Consider the following 25,076-nt stretch of genomic DNA (forward strand, 5'->3'; position numbering starts at 1 on the left):
TGTAACTCAATCTTTTTCCCATATCTTCTCCTAATCTGACAGACTACCCTTACCCTTTTCTTCTGAATGGAAGCATCCAAATATGTGTAAAATCTCCTGCAATGGACACGTCTCCTGCATGCACAGTCCCTTTTGAATAATCTTTCTATGTATGAGGATATGTTAAGCCTTTTAGTATCACTTCCCCAGCTTCCTTCACATCTAATTTATGTGATAGGAATCCACCCACCAAATTTCACCATATGACAATTTGCTTCAAAATTAAACCACTTGAAGTAGAAGGCTCCAGATCAAACCCAAGAGTGGGGAAAAACAATCTGGCATTCAGGGAAGATAGTCATCCTAAGAAGTGGCATCAATATTGGCACAATCAGAACTGCAGCAAAGTTATGTTCCTGGCAGCTCTGAAACTGTGTTAAGTATGCCTTACTCAAGTCTTGGTGGCCCTTTAGTCATCAGGCCACTTGTACATGGCTTGGTGCAGTTTCTGGAAAACTGGCCTCCACGATTTGCCCATGAACCACCCAATACCCACTTAATGTACTCCCATTCTACCTAAATGGCTAAGAGCTCTTTTTGTAATTAAGAGCCCTAACAATCAATTTACTCCCCCAATTCTCCTCCCGATGGAGAGAACACACTTCTGTCGTGACTTCACAGTTTGCTATGCCAGTGACTCTCAAAGTGTGGTCCCCAGAACATCAGTCTCAGCAACACCCAGGAATGAGTTAGAAAAGCAAATTATTAGGTTCTGCCTCAAACTAACTGAATCAGAAACTCTATGGATAAGGCCCAGGAATCTGTATTTTAGCAAGTTCTTTAGGTGATTCTGATGCAGATTAAAGTTTCAGAATCATTGTCCTACATATACCTCTATTTTTAATATTTTAACAGGTGTTAAAAATGTTTGTCTCCCTACAAGACTCCTGAGCTTCTTATGGGAACTATTATATCTTGTGTAGATCTTCAATGCTCAGCTCAGGCTGGTACAGTTGCTTAATTATTGGCAAAAGTATGTCTCTATTTATCTCCTATTTATCAAAATAATAATGTCTTCTGTTCATCAAAATAAGCAAACCATTGCCCCAAAACCGTGTCTACCATGTTTGTGTCATAAGGGGATGAAAACAAAGAAGCTCTCTCCCCAAGGAGCATACGTAAGACGAAGCTAACTTATCATTTTACCTGGGCTTCCAGCTGCCTTCATCGCTATGTGCTACCCTTTTATCTCATTTCAGATAAAATTATACATTTAATTCAATGATGTAATTTTCACAGTGTTTCCCACTATCCCACATCCCTTCCGTGTTTTTAGGTGGTCTTGACATTTAAAATTTATGTGAGTCCCATGATGGCGCCTCTGAATTGAAGATTAGAGTGTCACCTGGCTACCCCAGCTCGTCTTAGCACTACAGGATTAGCTGGGCAAATGGTAACAGCCGTAGTGTTGACTGGAGAGAGTAACCTTTATTAACAAAGGGACAAATGGTATTTCTACAAAATGGATACACTGTGGTATAGAATAAAATTAGGGGCAAACTTTTGATATTCTTTTGTTTCCATCTTCAGAGATGAAAAATTTAAAAAAAATGCACCTCTATGCATTTGATGACCTCAGACAAGATGATTTCAGTCTAGGAAGATTTGAACGAAAGCAATTCCGGGCAAAAATATTGAAGCAGCTGGAATATTAACAGCAAAGGACACATAGATTGGGTCAGGTGAGGGAGGCTAAATACAAGTTTGACTTTATGGTTTATGAACAGTTTATAAAGTTTCTAAATGCATACATACATGTAGACAAAAATAGTATGTGTGCATATTTATGCACATATAAGAATGCAGATACCTTTTCTGGTCTGTTCTCATTCTTTTCTTCCTTTATTTTATATGAGTAATGTAGAGGTGATTAAATTGGAGATTTATCCTCTATATGGTGAATATCAAGACAAGATGAAATCCTTTCATAGAGAAGTTGGCCATTACCCTAGGACTAGTCTTGGTAGTTACTCAACGACACTTCTGAATGCTGAATGCAGTCTCTGGGTATAACTATGCATTCCCTTCCATCGGAAACTAACAGCTAAATTGTTAGTGTTGTATGGGATATTTAGATTATATTAACAGGAATATATTTGAATGGGGTCGTCTTTGCTTGGGCTGCTATAACAAAATGTCATACATTGAAGGGCTTAAACAACAAACATTTATTTCTCATAGTTCTGGAAGCTGGAGAGTCTAAGTTCAAAGTGCTGGCAGAGTCAGTGTCCTGCGAGGGCTCTTTTCCTGGTTTGCAGGTCACACTTTCTTGGTGTATCTTGCATGGTGGAAAGACAGAGAGATCTCTCCTGTTTCTTGTTATCAGGCCATTAATGTCATCAGGAAATCCCCATCTTCATGACCTCATCTAAACCTAATCATCTTCCAGATGCCTCACCTTCAAATACCACCACACTGGGGCAAGAATTTCCATATGAAATTGGGGGAAAGAATTCAGTCCAGAGAAGGCATGAAGAACTTCAACAATGAGAATTATATTTACAATCACTGAAACAATAGTTGAAACATAATTGCACATTTGCAAAGTACCAGGCACTGTGCTAAGTGTTTTCTATGAAAAGGCAATGCTTATAAATGCTGAGAAACATGAAGTCCTTGCCCATGCCTATGTCCTGAATGGTAATGCCTAGGTTTTCTTCTAGGGTTTTTATGGTTTTAGGTCTAACGTTTAAGTCTCTAATCCATCTTGAATTAATTTTTGTATAAGGTGTAAGGAAGGGATCCAGTTTCAGCTTTCTACATATGGCTAGACAGTTTTCCCAGCACCATTTATTAAATAGGGAATCCTTTCCCCATTGCTTGTTTTTCTCAGGTTTGTCAAAGATCAGATAGTTGTAGATATGCAGCGTTATTTCTGAGAGCTCTGTTCTGTTCCATTGATCTATAGCTCTGTTTTGGTACCAGTACCATGCTGTTTTGGTTACTGTAGCCTTGTAGTATAGTTTGAAGTCAGGTAGCATGATGCCTCCAGCTTTGTTCTTTTGGCTTAGGATTGACGTGGCGATGCGGGCTCTTTTTTGGTTCCATATGAACTTTAAAGTGGTTTTCTCCAATTCTGTGAAGAAAGTCATTGGTAGCTTGATGGGGATGGCATTGAATCTATAAATTACCTTGGGCTTTATGGCCATTTTCATGATATTGATTCTTCCTACCCATGAGCATGGAATGTTCTTCCATTTGTTTGTATCCTCTTTTATTTCATTGAGCAGTGGTTTGTAGTTCTCCTTGAAGAGGTCCTTCACATCCCTTGTAAGTTGGATTCCTAAGTATTTTATTCTCTTTGAAGCAATTGTGAATGGGAGAAAATTTTCACAACCTACTCATCTGACAAAGGGCTAATATCCAGAGTCCACAATGAACTCAAACAAATTTACAAGAAAAAAACAAACAACCCCATCAAAAAGTGGGCAAAGGATATGAACAGATACTTCTCAAAAGAAGACATTTATGCAGCCAAAAGACACATAAAAAAATGCTCATCATCACTGGCCATCAGAGAAATGCAAATCAAAACCACAATGAGATACCATCTCACACCAGTGAGAATGGCAATCGTTATAAAGTCAGGAAACAACAGGTGCTGGAGAGGGTGTGCAGAAATAGGAACACTTTGACACTGTTGGTGGGACTGTAAACTAGTTCAACCATTGTGGAAGTCAGTGTGGCGATTCCTCAGGGATCTAGAACTAGAAATACCATTTGACCCAGCCATCCCATTACTGGGTATATACCCAAAGGACTATAAGTCATGCTGCTATAAAGACACATGCACACATATGTTTATTGCGGCATTATTCACAATAGCAAAGACTTGGAACCAACCCAAATGTCCGACAATGATAGACTGGATTAAGAAAATGTGGCATATATACACCATGGAATACTATGCAGCCATAAAAAATGATGAGTTCATGTCCTTTGTAGGGACATGGATGAAATTGGAAATCATCATTCTCAGTAAACTATCGCAAGGACAAAAAACCAAACACTGCATGTTCTCACTCATAGATGGGAATTAAACAATGAGAACACATGGACACAGGAAGGGGAACATCACACTCTGGGGACTGTTGTGGGGTGGGGGAGGGGGGAGGGATAGCATTAGGAGATATACCTAATGCTAAATGACGAGTTAATGGGGGCAGCACACCAGCATGGCACATGTATACATATGTAACTAACCTGCACATTGTGCACATGTACCCTAAAACTTAAAGTATAATAATAATAAAAAATAATAATAATAATAAAATAAATAAATGCTGAGAAACTAAAGGGGTGGAATGTGAGAGGAAGCTCTTGGGTTGACTGCTTAGCACACAGTCATCCCATTTCTCTGAGAACTGCCACTATGAGCTCATGAAAGAGTGAGTCTCAGACTTTAATTGGGACAGATTTTCTCAGAAATTTGGATTTTTTTTTTTTTTTTGAGACAGAGTCTCGCTCAGTTGCCCAGGCTGGAGTGCAGTGGCGTGATCTTGGCTCACTGCAAGCTCCACCTCGCAGGTTCACCCCATTCTCCTGCTTCAGCCTCCTGAGTAGCTGGGACTACAGGTGCCTGCCACCTCACCTGGCTAATCTTTTGTATATTTAGTTGAGACGGGGTTTCACTGTGTTAGCCAGGATGGTCTCGATATCCTGACCTCGTGATCTGCCCGCCTCGGCCTCCCAAAGTGCTGGGATTACAGGCGTGAGCCACTGTGCCACGCCTGGATTCTTTTTTCTAAAGAGACAAACTGATTTTTGGAGTCATTGGAGTTGAGCCATTTTAATGACTGGAACCTAGAAAGAAGATTCCTAAGGACCCATTGCTAAAGGATCTGATGTTGTTTTGATTTTGCATTTTCCAAGGCTTACTTGTTCTAGTCTGCCTTGAACACTGACACAGGCCAACACCCTTTTAATAAATTCAATGTTTCCCTTAAGCTAGGAAGAATTAATCTCTCATTTGGCAACCAAAGGACTCTAGCCTAACTACAAAATGGCCCTCTGCAATGGCACATGCAGGGATGTGTGGAAACCCAGGTTGACCGTCAATCTAAAGTAGGGCTAGGAAAAGTGAGGCTATCATCATAACATACTGATGAGGACCCTGTGTCACAAGTTCCATAAGAAACTAGCAAGCTTCCAAATTGAATGCTTACAACATGTGCCTAATGCAAATTACACTTATTAGAGATGGTGTTTCTTATTTTGGCAATAATAAAAACAAGAGAAGCTGCCATAGTATTTTTGCTTAGAGTGCTGATGAGGAAATATTTGATTGATTGAAAACAAAATCACTTTGTTAAGGCTCCATTACCAATAGAACAGTGAATATTAAAATACAAAAAGCCATGTTGTCTGTGTTATTAAAATACTATTCTATCTTTTATCACCTCATTTGAGGTATAATGAGTTTCCATTTCATTCAGCTGGGCAAAGCTTACCTTATTTCATAATAACTGAAATATAATAAAATACAAAGGTTGTCATGATTTACAATACATTGTATTTAAACACAAATAGTCAAATTTTATTCATTTACTAAAGCCAGATAAATGCTAAGGCAACATGGGAATTTATTATTAATAAAGAAGTAAGCAGGAATCCTGGGACAAGGCTACAGTGGTGACTTCTGCTCTGCCCAGGGACTGATTCAAGCAGAATCATTTTCTCTGACGGATGTCAGTGCCGTCAAGTGACATCTGTTCGTTAATAAGCAGCTGCCCTGGAATTGGCTTAGACAATGCAGGGATTTGGTGTACATGGTCTAGTGGTTAGAACAGCAGACTGAGCATCCACATTTCTGGGCTAGAGTCCCAGGTCTGTCACTGACACTTCAGGCTGTCTTGGAATGAAGTTCAGTCTATATGACCCCAAAATAATCTCCCAATTGGGGTGGAGACAGTGGCTGGGGAAGGGTAAGGGAGGGTTCACATGAGTTTGATATCTCAGAGAGAATATCTCCTTTTAACAAGTGGATGATTCATTCATCAGCTTATTGGGACTAGAGGGAAACAATACTATCATGGGAAAAGGTCAACAGCTATTATCCAAAATGCCTGTTTAGCCCATTGGCTAAATTTGATACATAATTTTTCTGTTCTGAAAAATATCACAATGTTGCAGGTATAAGATTAGGGAAAAGAATTCATAGACGCCACTATTAGAAATTCAAAAAAAACTTTATTTAAACCTGGAAATAGCTCATTTTCCTAAAGAAAGTTCGTAATTTAAATACTGGCTCAAGTACATTGCCCTCAGTGCAAAGAGGAGAGACTACTAGTTATAAAATTATACATATCTCTCTGTCCCAGTTTCTTTAATTCTGAAACTGACACCATGAACTTTAGCCAAATCAATGAACTTTCAGGAGAACATATTATAAGTAATAGTAAGATAAAGAAAAGATGACATTCTATTGATGAAAGTCGAGTTTTTCTCTTTAACATTAAAGAAATAATATATTTCAAAGTACTTGAGAATTTAAAACTACTTTAAAAGCAAAATTTAATTTAAAATTGCTGAACTAATTTATTGAGAATAAATAATGGATTATCAATGCCAAATAAATAATACAAGTATTGTTATTAGGATGCAAATGATGAAAGCCAGATAGTACAACTGAAATTATAAACATGTAAATAGAGCTTTAAAAAAGTGCAACAGCAATATATGGTTAAAAGGTAAATGTTTTCAAATAAAATCTCCTGAAGAGACTTGTCCTAGCTAATATTTTTTCCCTAATGTCATGATAGTAAGTATTTAAGTCCTAGTATTTTGATTAGCTGTATAGATATTGAATTGGCTAAGTGTACCCTATTGGAATTATTCAATATATATGGCAATACCAATGTTACATTTTGTTAGTGGAAATTTTTCTTCTTTTCTAACAGAAAGCAGAAAACCATATAGAAATTTGAACCAAACATTTAAACCAAACCTGACCCAACTAAAAATATACATAAAATATATTTTCGAACAGTAAAGTGAATAGACACCAGGTGATAAAACATTTGATTCTAGATTACTCTGATAGTTTAATTTTTCTTCAGTTTTTTTCTTCCTGTATGATACACAGCCCACCAGGGGGCCAGAGGCTGGCCTTGTATGAGCAAATCTAGCTTGTGATTGTCCTGTACTGTATACTTTAATTCTGGGATAATTGAAGGTGTCTACACAAGAAATGCAGTCACTGGGATGCGCCATGGGGTGGTTAACCATAAACAGAGTTGCGGATGGTGAGGAAGTTAGGAAGAGTGAAAATAGACAAACTTGGAAAGTGCTCCCACAATATCTCGAGTGAGGAATAATAAAAGTCTAAAATGGGTATCAGTTATGTGTGGCTTTCTGGATTCATTCCACATCTCATAGCATTCTTTTCTCTTTGTGGTGAAATGTACAGCGCCGCTGGGCAGTAAACACAAATGTTGATTTTTCCACTATGGAAGACATATGAACCCCTGAAGACTCCTTTTTAGTTTCTGTTCTCAACTTCTTCATATATTACACTAGTCTCAACCCAGAGATGGGCAAGGGATCTGGTGGACCTAACCAGATCTTCTCTCCTAGACTCTGTCTTTGAGTCTATCGTTACAATAACTGAAGAAATGCTTGAATTTATTCATCCCAAATGTAAGGTCAGCAGGAAGTGGGCAACTTACTAAATCTTTCAGCAGCTATCTGATTCTTTTCAGCTATTTCACTCTTTTTATTTCCAGTGCATTACTTTATATTTAAATTAGTTTGTTTCTGTTACTTACAACCAGAAAATGTTGTCTGATTTTTATGGCAGCATCAGTGAAAAGAAGATAAGATAATCCAGCAACTCACTGGACTTGAAAGGGAGAAGTGAATGTGACTTCAAGTTAATGGTGAAGTTAGAGACATAGTGGGGATGTCATGTGGGACAGATGGTTCAAGGTATGAGTGACAACTCTGAAGAAGTGAAACTTTGAGAAGCCGTAGCATTCTTTGTTCCTTCACCAATGCAAGTGCCCAGAGCTAGACATATGCTAAGTTTGACTCTAGGTTGTGATTTTTATGTTTTTTAATTTTTTTGAGAGGGAGCCTTGCTCTGTCATCCAGGTTGGAGTGCAGTGGCGTGATCTTGGTTCACTGCAACCTCTGCCTCCCGGGTTCAAGCGATTCTCCTGCCTCAGCCTCCCAAGTAGCTGGGACTACAGGCTCATGCCATCACACCTGGCTAATTTTTGTATTTTTAGTAGGGACGGGGTTTCACCATGTTGGCCAGGCTGGTCTCGAACTCCTGGCCTCAACTGTTCTGCCCACCTCAGCCTCCCAAAGTGCTGGGATTACAGGTGTGAGCCACTGCACGTGGCTATGGTTTTAATTTTTGATAAACATAGAAACCATGGATGGAATAATCTGTGAGATGGCCCCTTGCATGTTTATCACAGGGGTTTTACAAAAGTTCTCTGATAGGGATGATGTCAAGATGACTGGAACACTGGAAATGAGGTTAGATTAGTACCTCAGGAATTAGCATTTTCTTTCAAAGATTCAAAACACATTTTAAAAAGGGATCCAATAAATTTTTTAAAGAATGGGCATAAGCATGACTTCAACTAAATCATTCCACATAATGAGATACTTTCTTTGAAAGTAACAAGACATGCTTACATCAAGGTCTTGGAACATTGCTTTTCCTTCTATCTGGAATAATTTCTCCCAGTTCTTCACATAGTTCAGTTCCTCATTTAATTCATCTCTTTGTTTAAATATCCCCTCCTCAAAGAGGTGTTCCCAACCATCCTGTCTAAAATAACATCCAACACACAGCACTTCTACTGTCTCCCCTTAACCTGCTTTATTCACTTACATATTTATTGTCTTTGCCTGTTAGTATAAACTCCATGAGGATACAAACTATTCACTATTGATTACCCAAAACCCCTAGCTGCAATGAGGACAGAGTAGGTACTCACAAAGTACTTGATGAATGAATCAACAAAAATTTTTCTCTTTCTTGGGTTGTGCACATGTTTTCTTCAAGAGAAAGCGCTTCTGGTTACACTCACTGAACAAGATTCTTTCCCTTTTCCATTGAATTGGTATCAGGAAGCTAGCATTCCTCAGAATTCACTGAGACAAACACCCTATATGTCATTTGGGGGGGCCCTGTCTAGCTACCTCTTCTGATATTTCTGTGTTTTCTAAAGCACAATATGCTGTTATACCATTCACATGGTCTGGCTCTAGACAATGAGCTCTGTGTGAGATAGGCCTGGGTCTTTTCATGTTTGTATTCTTAGTCTGATATAGTCCAGAGCAACAGAAGATTGGAGGAGGAGGAAGAAGCAGAATAGGCATGAAAGGAGTAGAAAAAACTAGAAGAGTAGGCTGGGCATGGTGGCTCACACCTGTAATCCCAGCACTTTGAGAGGCCGAGGTGGGAGGACCACCAGAGGTCAGGAGTTCAAGACCAGCCTGGCCAACATGGTGAAATCATGTCTCTACTAAAATTACAAAAATTAGCCGGGTACCATGGTGCACTCCTGTAATCTCAGTGACTCAGGAGGCTGAGGTAGGAGAATCACTTGAACCCGGGAGGTGGAGGTTGCAGTGAGCTGAGATCACACCACTGCACTCCAGCCTGGGCAACAGAGTGAGACTCCATCTCAAAAAAAAAAAAAAAAAAAAAAAAAAAAAAGGAACAATTAGAAGAGTGAGAAGATGAAAAATTGGAGTAATGGGAGATTGGAAGTAGATGTAGAAAACAAACATCCTCGAATTGCCTTTTTAAGCCCCTCACACCTCTGACAGTTCCATTTCTCTTATCTCTATTAGTATATTCTCCTATTAAATTATCCATTCGCTATTACCAATTTCTCACCTCCCATTCTTTCTTAAGCCTACTCTATTGAGGTTTCTAGCCTTAACATTTCACCTAAAACTATCTTTCAAAGCCATTGATCATCTCCATGTTGCAAAACTCAATAATTAGTTCTCAGGACTCACTGGACCTTCATTTCGTCTTCATTGCTTCTTTAAACACTTTTTTACTTGGTCTCTGGGACACCTTAACTCCTGGTTTTCTTTCTATGTCTTCAGGCACGCCTTAGTTCATCTTACTAGATCACTAATTTTAGAGTTTGAAAAGTTCTGTTGGTTCAGTTCCAAGGCATCTTCTCCACTGAAGTAATTGCTTCCCATCTCACAGCACTTTTGTCACAGATCTCAAATTTAGGTCTCTATTGTGGACTTCCCCTCTTAACTCTAGATTTATACACCTAACTACCTGCTCAACTGCTTCACTTGGATATACTGTAGGCATTTCAAGCTTCACAAGTCTAAAATAGGGCTCTTGATCCCTACCCCATTCTTTAAATCTGCTCATAACAACCATCACCATCCAATCAGTTGTTCACAACCTAAATCTATACATCTCCTTCAACCTTTGCAGCCAAGTAATTAGCAAGCTCTATTGGCATTACGTTGGCAATATCATCAAATGCTTGTTGCCATCTCAGCTCCATTCACCCTGTTTCTAAGCCATCTGGATCTGCCAATATAATGTAAGCAACACAAATAAAAAGACATAGTTTTTATTGGGCACAGATATTTGCCTAACACTATATGGTTATTTGTTTACTCTCTGTTCATCTCACCTAAATTCACAGGCAAGATCTGGGTCTATTTTGTTCACCCCTAGGATCTAGAATAGTGCTTGACACCAGTAGGCATGGAACAGATATTTGTTGAATAAATAATAGAAGTAATGAGCAAGAAAGGACTATTAAAATTGTTACTAATATATTCACATAATTAGGGTAATAGTAATCATTATAATAATCATCACAGTAGCTAATGTTTATAGATTTAATCTATGATGGGTACCATGCTGAGCACTTGCATGCATTAGGTATCTTACTTATTTCTCAAAAAAGCCTTCTAAGGAAGGAACTGGTTTTATTTCTGTAGTATAAACACAAAAATGGAAACTAGATTAGAGTAAGTGACCCACACATTTCTTTTTTTTTTTTTTCAGGTCATTACAAAGAACAAGAGGTTTTTCATATAAGAGTTAACACCTTTTTAACTACCAGCGTTTTGACCCATGCCACGAAGGGAAAGGATTTCTTGAGGAAACCCCAATATCTAAGGAAATGGCCCCAGTTTATTTATACTTGGAGCAGGACAGAGATTAAGGGGACAGTGGACACCTACACTGGAGTTGTCACTCCTCGATCTATCTTGGCGGTGCCTTCAGATCGTGAAAAGTGAACTGTACAGTAAAGGTAGGGTCAGCATGGGAGGAGGACCAGCTTATAGGAGTTACCAGCCTAAGGCTGTCGGTTCTTAGCTCAGAGGGAGTCAGAAGCTGAGAGTAGAAAGTAGTCTTCTAATATTAGAATGTTTTCCTTCCCCGCATTTATTTAATTTTCCCATGGTGGTTAACAACAAATCCCTAAAAGACTGATTTAGTTCATTCATTTATTCCAGCAACAAATATTTGAGAACACACTGTGTCCCAGACACTGTTCTAAGGACTGGCAGCGAAGTCCAAGACAAACAATCCCCACCTTTAGCAAGTTTGCAGTCAAGCAGGATACGGCTGCTGAGCATTACAAGGGAAATGATTATTCTGAAAGAGGAAGTATGGGGTGCTATGGGAACATATAACCAGGGACCTAATTATATGGGAAAGGGACCAGCCCAGATCCAACACTTGCTCTCCCAGTTTACCTCCAATAGGTTCTTTTTAACTTGAACTAATCTTGTTTGGTGGGGTACACAGTGAGGAAAAAGAAGAGCTAGTGACAAAATCTAACTCCCTTCTCAGTCTTAAGCAAGGTGAAGGCAGGGGAGTAGAAGATATCAAGGGAGTGAGTGGTGGTAGCCACCAAAGGAGATAGCAGACTGAGGCCCTAAAAAAAGAAAGGAAACCTAAATCTATCCAGCAGGACCAGAGAAAGAATGCTGAGGGTGATCAGATGGAATCCCTGCATGCACTCTCCCGGCATTCTGAAAAGGAGGCAAAACAAGGAAGAAACTGGGGTATCTAGTTAAGACCTCACAAATCCATTCCTCTGACATGTTCATAAACTTTTTATAGTGGTTACAAAACAAAAGCTTGGTATTTCTTGGTACTTTTCCAATACCCTTTACCAGCTCACATGATCTGGGCTCCCACCCAGGCTACAGATAGCCTGGCTGTTAGCACTTCACAGAAGGGATACAGACTGGCCCAGATTCAAGAGCTGCCCTTCTAATTTACCTACAGTGGGTTTTTAACTTTGAGCTCCCACATAAAGATGGGGCAGCCAAATATCAAGACCAAATCCCTCACTTCACCTACTCAACAAAATGACCCCCAAAATGTAAAGTTTCTGTGCCTTTAATGCTTTCTGGTCCCTAAGAGCCCAACTTTCCCTTGAAGCTGGGCACCTGACCTTTAGCCAGATTTCTTAATCTTTTCATGCTTTTCATAATAGCAAATTCCATTAGATCTCTTAGAAACTCTAAAACCAAAGCTTAAGCACTTTAAATAAATAAGTCCTCATATTACCACTGATTTTGAACTTTTAGTTTTTAAAATAAGGCTAGCTCAACTTTTGAGTCATTTTGAAAAGTAGGAGATGGCCTGGTTTAAAGGTACCAGACTAGACATGGGCTTCCTTTCTACGTCCTGACACAGACAGATAGGCATCACTATTCAAGAGGACTGGGTGACCCACACATTTCTAATGTGAGTAGAGCTAGTATTTAAACCTAGGTATATCTGGCTTCCAATTATGCTTACCAACCATTAGGAAATAGTCATATTCAGATGTTTGATTGATGTTTGGAGAGATGATGAAAATGGAATGAAGAATGAAAGAGGGGGAAGGTGGGAAGAAGGAATAACAGGTATTGAACATCTATCCACCTCCTGCTAGCAATCTCTGTCTTTCTCCATAAAACATAGAATGAAACTTGATCTCCCTCCCATGCTCATCTCTTTCACTTTGGGGGAAAATAAGAATAAGGAAGTTAGTCTCACCCTTGTTCCCTATCTGATGAACTTAGTCCTTGAATGCTGCAAAAGCTAAATAAAGCAAGTTGATCTTGAGCCAGGTAATATTCTTGCCATTGAGAATATATATTTCACCGGAATCTTCGTGTTTTATTGTATTTCACATTAACAGATCTTTAAAATTTAGGGGGAAAATACTCATTTTTCCTCTCCCAATTCATTAAAGTCAACATTTCTTTAATGTTTTGGTTCAAACTATGTCTCATCTCTCCATTTTAATCTTAATCTTTTTCACACACACACAACTAATCTATAAAAATCTACTTCATGTATTGGCTACATAAAAGAAACCCTTTAATATACGGGCAGAATTAGTGTAAGCTTCAATTTTAAAACATAATTACATTAGGTCTTGCTTTAACAAGCTCAACAGAACTGACAACAACAAAATCACTACTATTGCAATCTGAAACCTAGCATTAACATTATATACATTTATAATCTGTCATAAACTTGTAGCTAAACTACCTTTAAGGAATTAGGAAATACATGTTTCTCTACCAGGTTACTACAGCAGTTTGTCTCTAATATAACACAGGGTAGGCTAAAAGACTCTCTAGAGAGGTGAGATTTATAATAAAATTTAAATTAAAAAGGCAAGTAGATTTATGGACTGGAGATGCCAGAATTTTACTACATCAACAAAGTTTATTTAGTATTTAATATTTCCATGGGACTGTATTATAAGCTCTGATCAGCACCTGGACTGGGAGAGATGCCCAATAATGTTTAGTTCACCTTCCATATTTTTAGTATCTGTAGCTACCCTGAAGGAGTGCATAATCTTTCATATTACAACAGTGACAAAATTAAATATGTGGCCATGGATATATGTATGGTTGGCAGGAACACTACATGGAGTAGGGTGGGTAGAAGGGGACATACTGGAGAAACTTCACTAAGGGGAGGGTTTACCAGGCAACTGAGCTTCAGAGGGGATGTTCTAAGCAGAGGACACTGCTTGAGTAAAAGCCTATAGAGATGCAAAGTTTGTTGGGCAGGGACTGGCTTGTCCAGGAAAAATAAAAGACAAAGGAAAATAACTAAATGGCCAAACAGAAGCTGAGAGAGTGGGGAAGAGATTTAAAGCAGAGGTCTTCAATTTTCTTTCTCTGTGTTAGCCTACTTGTGGAAGTTTGTTTTACGACAGAATATTAGCCCTTACCTACATTTGCATTTCAATTCTATCCTTTGCATTCTTTTACCTATTCACATCTCAGAAAAAATGAAGATGTGTGTTAAATAACTCCTCTTCCTACAGTTTGCATATTCCCAACTGAACAACAAATGGTAGACTCTATAAAGCTAGTTTTACTAAAAACTTTTCTTTCTGCAGTGCTCTCCCACACAGTTTTTGAAAAGAGTTTTTATTAGACTGCCCGGCAAGCACCACCAGGAGATTCTCATCCTTATCCCAGCCTGCGATGAGCCCCTGTCATTTTCTTTCTTAAGGAGTCCTGGTTCTCCTGGGCTTCAGCACAGATTGTTCAGCCACCTTATTAAATCCATGTCCCTGCAGGGAAGAATGCAGGAACAAGGCCTGTCTTCTGCCTCTTCTACATTTCAAGGAATGTTTGTTTATTGCCATTATCAAAAATCCACAGGTTGCTTGGAGGAATTTGGGGATTGTAAAAAAAAATGAAATAGCAATTGTTTATACAAACTGTCCAGCACAAAGAAGCAAAAGCCATTCTTATCCTGTAAAAAACTCTTAACCATATCACAGATGTAAATCTTGGAAAATTACATTTTGTATCTTTTTAGAAAGCTAGTAGCTTGAACATTCCTCTACATGTATTTTAAGTTGTGATGGTTTCTTTTGAGGATCTAGTTAGAAGAAAAAGAAAAAAGAAGGAAAAAAAATCCCTTCATTTCAAATTTCAAAATTTCAACAGAACTACTTTAACTAGAAAAATTTATATCACTATTAAATTTTTTCTTTTTTTCCAAATATGCACTACAAGAACAGAGAAGAAAATCCATTTTATCACATTTCATCCTGTGTGTTCATAATTTCTCCCTTGCTATTTACTCTTTGGGTATCAAAATTCTATGTTTATCCTGAGATATCTACAATAACCATTTTATGGAATTGTCAGTCAACTACCCTACATTCCTATAGCCAATGGATGACCATATGATCAACTACAGACAATGGAGTGCTTTCTTACTTGATGCTGAGTTTGGAGCCCAGAATTGAAGGCCTCCATGGAGTTGGAGCTGACTCATTCTTCTGGTGGTACCCTGAAGACACAGTCTGTCATCTTCTGCTGCTTGCGTCACTAGAGTAGCCGCTTTTCTCATCCAGTCCAAGCTTCTTGATTCCTTACATCTTCCTCAGTTTTTTTGCATTGCCTAATAATCTTTCAAAGAATCTGATTTTTTTTTTCTGCGTAAGTAGCCCACGTTGGTCTATCTCACTTGCACTTTTAGGGGAGAGGTTAATTCTCAAAAATGTTTTGAAAAAGTGATTTGAACATCCAATGAAGACTAAATAAACAAGTGAAAACAACAATGAAAAAAACCTCACATTGATTAAAAAGAACTTTCAAAATAACTAGAAATTTTATTGTTGTGATGCATGGTACAGTTCCTCCCTTCTGGAGCATAAGACAAGGTCATGATATAAAAGGGCAGGTCCTCATTATTTCACTGTGAACTAATCCATGCAGCTTACACTTAGGAGACTGACCTCAAGGCTGAAGTTGTTTTTTGTACACAGTCAACTGTAAACAGGTTTTCATGTTTTCATATAATAGATATGGGGATGTGTTCTCCCTGTTAAGGAAGTGAACCCAAGCCAAGGAGCAAATAATAATTATCAGTCAAAAGCCAGTCAAAGTGAGAATCAGACAGCTCAACAGAAGTGTCTTATGTTATTGATCCGGTTGCCACCCAAAGCCATTACTCTATCTGAGTGCAGTCATCTAAGGCTGAGTGAATTTGTTTGGAGAAAATAAGCTCCATCTAAACTTTACCCACATTGCATGAGGAAATGGAAACTTTTTGTTCAATAACATTAAGGGGACATTCCAGAAAATATTGCAATATAAAGAAAACACATAAAGCTGTTGATTACTAGGGCCATCCTCTCCTGACTGTACTTTGCCCCATGGCTTTCCCCCCATACTTAGCATCCTGTGATCAAGACTCTACTCTCATGATTTTTTTGTTTCATGACTAATACTTAGTCTCCTACCAGCACCTTCTGTCTGCTCTTCTGTCTTCTCACAACCTACACACTAGTTCCTCAAAGGTACACCCTAATATCATTGCTTTTAGAGTGTAATGATACTTGAGGATTGCCTATTTAAACAGGAGCTTGTTTGACAACTAATGCCAAATGTAAAATATTAATGCAATGGAATAATACTGTCCAGTGATTATGGACAATATGGTTTAAGTGCTTGTTTTTAAGTCATCTAGGCAAAAGAGTAACAAGCAATATGAATAATTGGAAATAGACAAACTTGGAGCTACGTAAGGTCAAACTATTATTTCAAAGTCAGTCAATGCAGTGTGTTTGGGACAGCTACTATTACTGCCGGATATGTTTATCATCTGCTCCCCTTCAGCTTGACTGACAGTGCTAATGCAATTAATGTGGAGCTTTGTAGATTTTTCTATAATCTCTTGAAAGATTTAACAGCAGGAATCCATTTGCCAAATTAAAGGAAAACAGATCCCTTTGTGCAGGTCTCAAAGAGGCTGCATTTACACATATCAGGTTGTTCAAAATACAAAACAATTTAGGAAGCAGTTGAAGTCCAATAAATAGATATTTTGAAAGCAACCATTTATTAATTTAATGTTTCTTGGATTGGAGTACCTACTTGTTTTTCAGAACTCTCCATTTGACTAATTCCGGTGCCCACTTTCATGCCTCTGTTTTAACGAATACTGCATTTCGTGTGTGTGGCCACAGTTAAAGCCTACTCCTTTTTACTTGTGTATTCCAGGGGTGGGGGTGGAACAGTGGGGAGCCTTTGGTAAGGGCAACCAAAAAGATAGCATTTTTTTACACTGTGACTACCCAACTTTTGGTTACAACACTAAAATTACATTGGGAAATATATCTTCCCTATTGTTTATGGCCTTGGAGAGATTCAAAATCAAGGTGTCCTATTTTCCCAAAACCTAAACATAGGCAAGTGCCATGAGTTACTAGTTCACTTTCTCTGATGAGATACCAAAATGTGAGCACCATGATATGAGTGGAGGACATATTGGATATGCCAGACTTCAGTAATGACACTAAGCATTTAAGTAAGTTTTACTACTCTGAAATTTTTAGCTACTCTAGATCTGGCTATCCTTGAAACTTTTTCTGGGTACTTTCCTCGAGTTCTATAAACTAATCAATATCCTTCCAATATACACATAAAATTTTCCTACTGAAATTTATCTCTCTTGCTGACATCTATCAAAACCGATGAGATACAGAAGTAGGAATCTCTGAACATCTTTGTGAAGACTAGGAAGAGAAAGCTTCGCCTTGAAGGCTGAATGCATCTTCCTTAAAAAGGGAAGACTAGACATTTTGCCCCTAAAGTTTATTGGTTATAATGATATTATTACAAAAGTGTGGCTACTTCCCAATGTCAACTATCATAGAACAATAGTGCTCTTCCCCCTCAGCCAATTAACCAAGAAATTCCATGGCTCAATAAAATTCTCCATATTTGAGTCTCTACCCCTCTATGTAAAGATGAGCTATGTTTCCTTACATTGCATCTTTAACCTCTCTGCCAGAATCCCATCACCTTTTTCTCCTTAGCACATGCATCCTATGGCAGTCATTTCTAAATAGGCAAGTAAAGGAAGAGTTCACTTCACCTCCAGATCTTTTCATATCCTCTCAAATTTATCAAGTGCAATGATGGCAGGCAAAAGAGATGAGAAGGAATCGCTGAGATATGATTTTTCACTATTTTCTCATCCAGCAAAAATACCCTGTCACTATCTATTTCTAGTCCCATGGCAAAAAATGACAATCCATAGCCTGGGAGAAACCCATCCTTTGTAATTAGGAAGATAAACATCTGAGATTTGTCTGACCCAAGAAAGACTAGTTTTCTCAATTAATATGTGATGACTTTCCAACCCAGAGAAACAATACAGTAGTTCCCAGTGAGTTATCGGAGGCATTAGGGCCAGAACCCGATGCTCTTGGTTTAAAAGCCAGAAAGTTTTTTGGAATGGCTACCACATTGCTTGGAAGACAATTTTCCACCATATTAATTCAAGATTCACACAAGTTTTCAAAGCAATAGTATTTCTCTTGCAACATTCAAGCATTTAAATACTATCAAGCAATTTTATTTTGGACTTTTAACACGCTTCTCTCTTCCTAGTATGTCATCCACAAACCTCTTTAGGTCAGCTTTGTCTGGTTAACATCTACTTACCTTTGGGATTTAGTTAAGATCTACCTTCTTTCAGAATCTTTCCTTGTAGTATGCCCTAACCAGGCTGTGTTCATTGCTCTAAATATGTAATTCTACTCTTTGAAAACAGAGGGTTTTTTTTTTGTCCTATTGTTGTTTCTACTAGAATTATTATTTATCATTATTACCCTGAAATAGTACCTACCATAAAGAAGGTACCCTGAAATAGTACCTACCATTCAGATACATGTTGCATAAGTACAAGTCATATCACCAGATTTCTTGTCCCATTTTTCCCTCCTATAAAGTTAATTATAGCAGATCAATGATCACTTCGGAAAATTCAAATTAGAAAAACTTTCAACAGCTTTACTGTATCCACTACAGCCTCAAAGACATCACCACTTGTATCACTAACACATTATTTTTAAATTCATCATGCATTTATTAAACCTAGTCTGTGTTGGGCACTGCTCTGGGTATCGAGTGTTGAAAGTCAAATGTAGCATACTGTCTAGCCTCGAGAATTTTACTCTCTAATGAGAGAGGATAACTAGGCAGATGATTACAATGAAATACAGCAAAGTCCATGATAGAGTTTAAATAGGATGCAGTGGAACTCATAAAGAGACACCCCTGGTTATATTCATGAAGGTTGAAGGCAAACAACAGAAGTCAATTCTGTCTAGATTAAGCAGAAAAATAATTTAAGTTATGAGGGATAATAAACAGAATCCCTCAGAAGGCCAGGGAAACAAAATCAGAAAATAAGCAGAAACAAAGGAGGCTCAGTTGTCAGAATCAAAGCCAAAAAAAAAAAAAAAAAAAAAATCCATAGTACCAAGCTTACCGGGCACTGCTGCAGTTTCTTCTAAAAGAGGGAAGCTGGAGATTGTTCTACTGCACCCAGCTGATGCTGGATACCACATCTATCTGTGACAAATGGTTTTTACTGTTACTGCTGTTACTGTCAACAAAATGGGTTTTCCGTCGCCCCAGCCTTTTTTGTGTCCCTAGATCTTGTTTCATTCATGATAGGTATGTCTGATTAGCCAAGACTGAATTAACAACTGTACCCTAGCTTCAAGGGAGGCTAGGAACATGAATATGTGACTGTTTTAGCTCTACAGTGATGTAAAAGCTTTTTCTTTCATCAAAACTTACAAAATTAGTGATCCTCTATTAATTTATCAATGGAAATAGATGTAAGAATGTTGTGCTGTTAAAAAGATGAATGTGTACATCACAATCCAAAAGAGGACCATGAATTCCAAAAGAGGAAGGCTGAGTAAGAGAGAGTTTTCTCCAAGGTGTCATGTTTTGAAAAAATAAATTGAAGTTAGCTGGTAGTCCAGACAGAAAGCGGAGCCTCTGCAAAGGCAAAGAATATCCACAAACCCACAGAAGGTTGAATAAGTGGGGTAAAGAGTATATGTATGGGGGCTCAAGGTGAATATGAAAAAGGATAAATATGGGAATGAGACTGGAGATTAAAGCAGATGCCAAGTCATGAAGGACCTTATGTTTCACGCTAAACATCTTTTACTTGATCCTCTGTGGAAGAGGAAACCAGAAACAGATACTGAAATGACTTTATTTATGTTCGAGAAAGATTATCTAAAAAGCTGAATGGATACTATATTGGAGGGATTATTCTGGAAGAATGGATAATGATAACTATAAATCAAGGTGAATTAAGTGGGTCTCAGAGGTCACTGTAATGATGGGGGAAGAGGACATACTCAAGAGGTGCTAACAAATGAAGCATGAGTTAAAAGTTAAAATGTTGTGCTAACCACTGAGGATCCCAAAACAAATGAAATGCAAAGTCTTTCTTGAGGAACCTACAGTTTAGTTTTAAATGTACCTAAAGACAAATGACATTATAAGAATTTTGTGATTTTGTGTCTTAAAATTGAGTTCTCAAATGTTTAGTATCTATATTTAAGCTGGAACCACCAAACACCTCATCAGGAAAATAATCTACCTAGTTTTAAAATGTGTCAGAGTTTTCCATAATCACCATGACATAGACAGAAAGAAAAAAAAACATAATTCAATATAGATGGTGGTATTAGGAATTACAGCCTGGTTGCACCATACTGCTATCAGTTTTATATAGGAATGGTGAGAGGAAATAATGGTGTAAATTCAGAGTGAAAGCAACCGTACTAAACCACAGCAAGCAGATCTAGGATGTAATATTTTATGGCCTTCTAGCAAAATTACATATCTTAAGGTGTTTCTCTACATGCTTCCTTTTTTCCTAAAGGGCAAAGGGGAAAAACACAATTCTTCCTCCTGTTAAGAAATAATGATTGACTGCTTTCTATGTACTAGAAATTATCTTAGATAATAGAAACACAGGAAAATGTCCTTGCCCTCATGGAGCTTAAAGTGAATTGGCAAAGATTAACAATGGGCAATGCACACAACAAGATAGAACACTGTATCTGTGAAGGAGAGAGGCACACAGTGCTCTGAAATCCCACAGTAGGAAAATCCATCTAGCTCTGGTTTTTGTTTGTATGTTTGTTTGTTTGTTTGTTTTGAGACAGAGTCTTGCTCTGTCTCCCAGGCTAAAGTGCAGTGGTGCAATCTCAGCTCACTGCAACCTCCGCCTCCTGGGTTCAAGCAGTTCTCCTGCCTCAGCCTCGCCAGTAGCTGGGATTACAGGTGCATGCCACCACGCCAGGTTAATTTTTGTATTTTTAGTACAGCTTGAGGTCTAAAAAACTGAAGGCTGAATAATAGTTAATAACAGTTAATCAAATCTTCCTCTAAGTATTTTAGGAAAGAATATGCTAGGCTATGATAAAGTATTAATTAAAAATAAATTCTAGAGTTTATCTGAATAATAATAATTACTTTATAAGAACAATTGAAATACAACTATGTTAAGTGATCACCGTAAAATACCAAAAGGATAGATCTTTTAGGTTTTGAGAAGTCGACATGTATGATGGTAGCATAGCAGTAACAGTTGTTACTATTTGTGCTATATTTTTAAGCAGTATTCATGAGATTTTCCTGGAAATAGTCTGATGGACTGTAAGAGTCATATATGTAGTCCTTAGTCTTATAGTGCTTGAATCAGATTTGGTTAAAAGCATCTGGAATTTATTAGTGCCACATGCTATCATAAACATTTACCTTAACCCTCACTTAGATAAAGGAGTTTTTAACATCTAATTTAGGTCATTTTTGTTGACCTGAATTTTAAAGCACATCGAGAGTGGATTTTCTTTCATTCCCTGTAATATTAAGAAATAAATTGCCTTTCTTGCTGTTGCATGTGCATTCATTCAAATAAACAGGGCAATTTATGCAAATATAACTGTTTTACAAAACTTCATCATCTGAGAAAATCATGTTACAGTTCTCTTTGAAAGTTCCACAAGGAACAGTGTCCATGCATATTTAAATCTGCCGGACTATACTTGAAAGAATAAGTATTGAGGTTGTCTTTGACAGTTTAGTGAAAATGTGCCTAGAATTCCATGTTTTAAACAATTACATGGCCTCTGTTAAAGGATGGCTTATTTTCTCTGACATCATTGTCTTGGTTTGTTCTATCAGTAAATAGTGAAGAGGTGCTTATCGGTGCACTGTGACTGTGAGCATGGTGGAGATGCTTTAGGATCTGGTTTATAAGAGGCCTCTGCCTCAGGATTTAAGTCTAAAGTAAATTTTGAAGCTAAAGCATTTTAAAAAGGTGAGGCCATTTATAGAGGAAAAGAATCACAACCTTCAAAGTCAAACTGTTCAGAAACAATGGAAGTAAATCCTTCCAACCTGCCAGCAGTACACAGAAACAACGCCATTGGGTCTATGCACCCCCCTCTCTCTTTCTTGCTCTCTCTCTCACACACACATATATGCATACACATACACGTATTCCACATACATAGGACAATGCAAATAGCTCACTTCCTTTTCTTCATATCCATCTTACATCGTGACAGCATGTTAATAAGAATAGAAACAGCTTAAAAAATAACGGTCTAATTACAACTCAAGGCAGATAACATCTATTACTCAAGTTATTTTCAAAGTTTTCAGACTCAAACAGTAACTCTACTTATTTATAGGGAGCCAGTGTGATGCAATGTAATCAGATATTGTTGGGTATTAAATGCTTCCCCATGCACCATCTTATACATTCTAACAATCTGGTGAAGCAGAAATCATTAATTTCATTCTTTCTATGAGGAAGTTTAGGCTTGAAAAGTTAAAGCATGTGTCAAAATTGTTAAAATAAGAGAGTGATGGAGTCCATTATTCAAATCCGGGTCTTTCTGACAGCATAACCAGTGTGCTTATTTATTTTTGTGCCACATCGCCTCACCTACCCATACATATTGGGTTTGTATCTTTTGTGAGGGTGACTTTTTCGAGCCTGCAGGTAAAGAAAAAAGCGAACATTTAAAATTACCTTGGAGAATTCCCTAACCATGTATATGCCCAGAAATTCCGATAGATAAGTTTTTCTTTTATTTTCTTATTGTTTTGGAACTAGAATATATGATTATTTCTTCAACTGAACATCAGAGGAAGGAGATGGATTCTTTTTAGAGGTCATGGGATGTGTGTCTTTAAATACCAGAATCACCTTTGCAGCAGCAAGATGCGCGCCTTATGAGAGGCCCACAGAAATGAAACTCACTGAATGAATTTCATGTTTTCTCTAGGCCATACCAAAACTGAGTAGACTTACTCCACATCATTTAAACTAATAATCTTTCTTTCCTTTCTTTCTTCCTTTCTTCTAATTGAAAAGAAGGGGTGTTTGCTAATCACATAAGTTCATGCATCTAAATCACTTGTACATGTGATATAGTTCCAATGCATTTTGTTATAAATACATACCAGATACCATAATACGAATAAAAGAAGGATACTTATTAGTTATTATAAATACATGCCAAATACTATAATATGTATAAAAGAATAATACTTATTAAATACTTATTATAAATACATGCCAAATACCATACTACTTATTATTAATACCTTGAAGAGGTATTAATTTTCAAGACATCACCTAAACATTCACTGTTTCCTTGCATTTCTGCAGCACCAGCTGGCTTTTTAGCTACTCCCGTCCTCAAGGGGAAAGGCTCTAGGATGGAAAGATTTCATCCAAAATGGCTGCCACTGATGGAATCCTTATTTTTTAGCTGGGGCTTTTCAATATAGGATTAGCTAAAAATATGATCTGGGGAGTTCAGATCATATTATAAGAGCTTCTCCTTTTTGAAGAGTCATTATACATAATAGCAAACTCAGATATTAATGTCTTAAGTTTCACCAAATGACACCAGGAATAAACAACCATGTGAAAGTCACCGTTGACCTGTCTATAGAACATAGTTTTTTATACAGACCCAGAGCAAACATTTATCTTGATTCCAAGGCAAGGAAAACTGTACTTTACAGAATAATCAACATGATTTTGACCTCAAGAACACTGTAAATCTTGTAACAGAATGGGCAGTGTTCTTCCTTTGCTTCATCCAGTTTAAAGTTCAGTGTTAATTTTGAGGCTCACTTTTAACAATGATATAGAGCAAAATGGCATTTGCCCTTTATCTCTAAGCTTTATCTTACTATTTTATCCATATGTTCTTTTCATCTTATTTTATCTATTTTATTCCATCCTGATATTTTAGATATTTTTCTAAGTCAGCCTCCAGCCTTAGTTTGATCAAGGCAGGATTCAGAAAAACAAAGAAAGAAAGAAAAACATAGTCATCAAAAATGATTAGATACCTCTTTGGGGATTTATGAAGTCAATTGTTAATGAGTCCTATAAATCACAGCATGCCACAAGGCCAGAGTTAAGATTTCTTTCCTAATCAGAAAGTTTCTAACTGAATTGTAGCCTAAATTTTTCCCTTAGGAATGTAACACCTGGGGCCATAGTAGAAAATGAGACAGACATGGTCTCCTATAGTCATGAAGATTAGATAGAAAAACAAACAAACAAATAAGAAATTATACTAACCTGTGATAGGCGCTGTGGGAGAAGACACTAGAAGTGTAAGACCAAGCCAACAAAACAAAGGAAGTTTTTCTAAGTGTTGCATTTTAACCCAGAAATAGTGGTTAGAGCGAGACTTGACCATGATTAGAAGCTATCTAGTCAGCTTTAAGTCAGAAGGAAGAGAATAAGAATCTCACAGATCTTCACAGATCTCCTGTGAAGTTTTGAAACTACAGCTAATGATGTACTGAATTAAAAACATGAGATTTATAAACAAGCCCTAGTTTCTTTCTTTTAGCATCATCCCTATCCGGAAGCACTATATTTCTGAGTATATCTGTAGTCTGATGGTCAAATACTCAAAGCTGTATCTTCACAATTTATGACATCTTTCCTCATAACATGGAGCTCTCTTTCTATTGCTTTGCTTGTTTGTTTGCTTTTATGGTCAGTAAACTGTTCTGGTAAATAACACTTTAAATTGCATGAAATGCTTACAAACAACACTGAGCACCCAATTTTAACATACGAACAGTGTGGGAATATCTAAGCATCCATATTTGTACGTATTTACCATACCCAATACATCCATATGGGGAAACCTGAATACTTATTGTCAGAA

General features: G+C 37.6%; 1 protein-coding gene across 4 annotated transcripts in view; it reads right to left on the reverse strand.

Moving 5' to 3' along the window:
• The window catches only part of GRM7 (glutamate metabotropic receptor 7), an 884,465-nt gene that overhangs the window by 570,363 nt on the left and 289,026 nt on the right, over positions 1–25,076 (reverse strand).

The sequence above is a fragment of the Pongo abelii genome, chromosome 2 (assembly GCF_028885655.2).
Source record: "Pongo abelii isolate AG06213 chromosome 2, NHGRI_mPonAbe1-v2.0_pri, whole genome shotgun sequence".
Taxonomy (NCBI): domain Eukaryota; kingdom Metazoa; phylum Chordata; class Mammalia; order Primates; family Hominidae; genus Pongo; species Pongo abelii.